This window comes from Curcuma longa, unplaced genomic scaffold (genome assembly GCF_044706935.1).
Source record: "Curcuma longa cultivar G26 ecotype Majalengka, Jawa Barat unplaced genomic scaffold, ITB_CL_G26_1.1 contig_21523, whole genome shotgun sequence".
Lineage (NCBI taxonomy): Eukaryota > Viridiplantae > Streptophyta > Magnoliopsida > Zingiberales > Zingiberaceae > Curcuma > Curcuma longa.
The window spans coordinates 119255-123709 of record NW_027431666.1 but is presented as its reverse complement, the minus strand read 5'-3'; the positions used below and the strand labels follow the sequence as shown (position 1 = coordinate 123709).

Genomic DNA, 4455 nt, shown 5'->3' with positions numbered 1-4455 from the left:
GTTATATTTTTCATACTTTGCAGTAACCATTAATAATGCTAACCTAACTTTATAAATATCTTGTATTTCTTCAACACAAACTGCAAACTAAAAGGAAGTAAGATAACAGGACTTAACAAGTAATTTGTCAAATCATGAACTGGTCTGAATCATGATAGCTCTACTAGTTTGATTGTTTTGCATGTAGGTTTGCTTAATTAGATGGTATCTTCCTCCCTATTAACATATAGATGATCTCTTGCACCACCATAGTAGTCTGGTAAGGGATGTTAACATTCCCTAAGACTGACTTTCTTATATATTCATGAGCAGATAATTATGATCATGAGCTACCTTCCAAACACACAACAAACTCAATCTAAAGGATCTTATGTAGTAAATAAAGGCCTACAGTATATGACCTAGAAGCTGGTACAAATGTAATCATATTAACACAAGAAAAATAATGACTATAACAGTCAGGCCAAAATCATAAAAATATCCATTCACACTGTTGATATAAAAACATAAACTCCAGCAGTGTCCAAGTTGTCAATATCATTTAGCTTGAAGCAAAACCACCAAGATTTAATGGACATAAATAAGCTGATATGACCAGCGAGACAATACTAAGATAATAAAAGCGGTTACCATTATAGAGGATTAAGTTATGACAATATCTAAAACTGAGATGGAATTACCTAAATTGCCAACTTTTGCTACAGATATTCAAGAATCAAACACAAGGATAGCATGCCAGTAACCAGGTAGTTCATCTTCAGCACCTCCAAGCTGACACTGAGATGAGCTCCCTGCGCTGCCAGTAGAGGTAAAGTGTAGCCTGACGCTTCTCCACATGAAACCCTCTTACCTGCACTCTCTTTAAAAGGCAGTCAGCCTGTGTCTCCAAGAAATTGCTGAGTTGAATAGGGATAAAACCTGAGGTGGTAAAGAGTGTCCTCCAAGGAAGTATCTTGTCAGAAGTATGGTATCGTCCAAGAACAGAACTCTCTATCCTTGGCTGTAGCAGGAACTTCTCCATCTTGGTTGTCATATCTTGGTTAGTTCCAGATGCATCAATGGAATCCATAAGAACCATAGAGGACTGAAAAGCATGGAGAAAATGCTGCAAGAATGGCAACTCACTCCGATCACAACCTTGGTCAACTGAGATGACAATCTTAGGGGAGAGCTGCTTGACAAGGTAGAGAATAGACGGGAAGGAAAGTTTCCCATAGCTTCCTATAGGAAGGTTTACAGCAATAGTTTCGCCTTCAATGGCATGTAGCTCCAAGGCATCAAATGATTCAAGGCTATGGAAGTAAAATTCAAACGGAATGTTAAGGTCATTTGCAAAATGAGAGAGGCTATCACGGACGAGCTGAAGCTCCAGGTTGTTCTGGGAGTAATCAGACACAAGCACTGACATTTTTAGCATTAACACTGGGTTTGAAGAAGAACAGCGTCGCTGTGCTAGCTCCTGCATGAAAGAAGACCATTGTCCACCAACTCCAATGTCGAAGTCCACAATATGGATTCGGTCAGAGCTACTGAGCTCTTCAAGAAGGGCTTGAATGCAGGTGAAGTTGGAGAATTGGATGATTGGAGAGACTTCAGAGAATGTCTTGTATGCACAGAGCTTGTGCACAACGTCAAATTGCGTCGACAAGGAGAATAGGCTCTGATGATGATGGGAGGGTGAATTGGAGGAGACAACAGGACTAGGCCCGTTACACAGTATACGTTGCAGTGCCTCCTTGAAGTAAAAGGCAGAGCGGATAAGGGGCTTCCCCAATGGGGAGGGGAGCTGGTGATTGAGCCGCGCCAATATCCCGTGTGCGCCAACGAAGTTCTTAGCTTCGACCATCTTAGCAGCTTCGATAAGCATGTCAACCAATGCCTGTTGCAGCTGCTGCTGCTGCTGCGGCTGCAGGCGTGGTCACATCATCGCAGAAAACTGACAACTTGGACTTCACTGACCTTGGCTGGAGCTGAGGCAGTGGAAATCCCGGATTTTGCAGTGGTTGCTGGTATGATGGCCGCCGAGGAAAGAGTTCCGAGCTGCCACCAGATTCAAGAAAAGGGAGTCTCGTGATATATTCGTCCTCCATCGGTAGGCGCTTCGGTTGCGTAGGGAGGATGAGTTGCGGCAGCGGATGCTCTGCCTGCCCTACGCTGAGAAAGAAGGGCGGATTCGGGTTGGCTGGTGGCTGGTTTATGAGAAGGCCTGTGCCAAATAACTGCAGTTTCTCATCCACGGTGTCGGGGAGGTAAATGCCCGGTGGCAAAGAGAGCGACGGCGTGAAGTTTCCTGGAGGAGGCAGAGACTGCGATATTAGATGACTACCGGGTTGGTGAATCATGGTGGTTCCCTTGATGACAGAGCCGGCAGAGGGCGGCGATACACAGCTATTACTGCTCATGAACGGCAAGCCACCACCAACAGATGTTGGGGACTACAGAAGTGCCCGCGGAGAGTGAGATTGGCGCCTTGTCTTCAATCCTACCATTGCCCGGGTCAAGAATCCCCAAACCCAAGCCACCATTGTTTCCATCGAAATCCGGCGGACCCAGAGGGAGGAACTGCTGCTGCCTAAAACGGGCTGAGGCAGGGTCATCAACGTCGCCCATGATCCACCCGAGAAACGTCTGCTCACGGGCGGGGGAGACTGCAGAATTCTCGGACAGCATCGTCTCCCAGTCGTCGACTCCAAGGCCGCATTTTGCACCGCCGACATCGAAGGCCGCGTCGAGGCCGGCAGGTATGGGCTGCAGCTCGGCCGCCCATTCTTCCTTCCAGCTCGCACCGCCGCCCACTTCGGCGGCGGTGTCGGAGAGGACCGATTTGTTAGCGGGACTGTCGGAGACCGCCGCCACTCCGGCGGTGTCAGATGAGCCGGAGCCGCCCAGGGAAGAAGACAGTGTGGCTGTGGAGGCAGGAGGGCTGGGGCTTCTATGATCAAGCACCGATCTTGGCTCCGCACCCTCGATGGATCCCAAACTTGGGCCTCTTATTCACCCAGAAAAATGCCTTATTTCCCACTAATTCTCTCTGCACTGCTTCTGAGCCCCCTTTCCCCTGGCCATGAAAGGGAAACCCCCTCATCTAAGACCACTTCATACAAGAAACCAGATCTACCTCTTCTCCCTCCGTCTCGACTCAGCGGAAAAGAAACTAATCAGACAGCTGAAACAGAAGATTTTCCACACTTGAACAAAATCTACTCTCTCCATTTCATGGTGCCAAGGGAACTCTCTCCTTGTTCTCTTCCTTCATCCTCATCCATTGATCCATCTCTTCCCTCTCTCTTCATCCATTTCTTTCTCCTGCTCTCTTCTTGCTTTGTTTCCCTCTTCGCCCATGGATGCGTGCAACATAAAAAAGTAATAAAGTGCCGCCCCTCTCTATTTTTCTTATAAATTATTACAATTATTATAATTGCTAATACTCCTCTCCTTTTACTTTTCTACACTAGTGACTATTAAATACCTTTTTTTGGCTACAATAATAAATATCTATGAATCTACAAATTAGCTTCTGCCATGTTCTGCAACTGCTGCGCTTTTTTACACATTTTATATAATAATAATAATAATAATAATAATAATAATAATAATAATAATATATCGAAATTGAGCCGTAATTAGTAAAGATGGGAACCCAAAAAATAAAATACCATGACCAAAAGACCCTCGAAAGGCCCTGCCCGCCCCGTCGTTTCGCACGCTGCCCGCGGGGATAGTTCGCCTATCGTCTACGAAAGCGGTGGGACCCATTGTTTTGTTATGGGGGTGTATTTGATTAGTAGCGGTACGGTAATAAGGTAGGGTAGCCGGCTATATTTCCGCCGGAACGGGCAGGGGCATGGATGTCATTTCGGCCTAGTGGTCCTGCGCGGTCGTGATCTGAGGCCGATTGCTGTCCATTCGAGTAGGAGTAGGCCCCCTCCCCTCCTGGTGGCGACGGATCCGCTGCGCGTTCCATACAGCGAGCAGCCTTGGAAAGCACACTTGCCGATTTCTGATTGGACCTAGACCAAGTTGCAGGAGTAGTGACTCGAGCTACGCTGTCCGTCAACGGAAAGCGCGCCGCTTGGGCGCGGAGAAAGAGGCCGTCCGATGTGTGGGCCCGGTTAGCGAGCACCGCGACCAACGCCGTTCGGAGAAGCAGAAAGGGCCACAGCGAGGAGGCGACGGCTGATGTTGATGGAACATCGTGATCAGACGGATCTGATTAGAGGTGTGGAGGACCGGGTCGGGCATGGTTCGGACTCGGGCCCAATTCCATCCGTGGCGAGTTTGGTCCGGATCGTCGCTGGGCCCCATCTATCAATAGTTAAATAGCACCCACTCCCATCCTTAATCATACTCAAATTGCAAGTGATGTCTCATTGATAATGTTGACTTTGATATATTTTTTTCTATTATTTTGATATAAAAGTGCCAAGACTACTAGTAATGAAGGATAATATTAAC

At 47.2% G+C, this 4455-nt stretch overlaps 1 pseudogene; it reads right to left on the bottom strand.

Annotated features, from left to right (window-relative positions):
- Window positions 1-609: 609 nt before the first annotated feature.
- Window positions 610-3116, bottom strand: LOC141817684 (scarecrow-like protein 15; annotated as a pseudogene).
- Between the last annotated feature and the right edge of the window lie 1339 nt (window positions 3117-4455).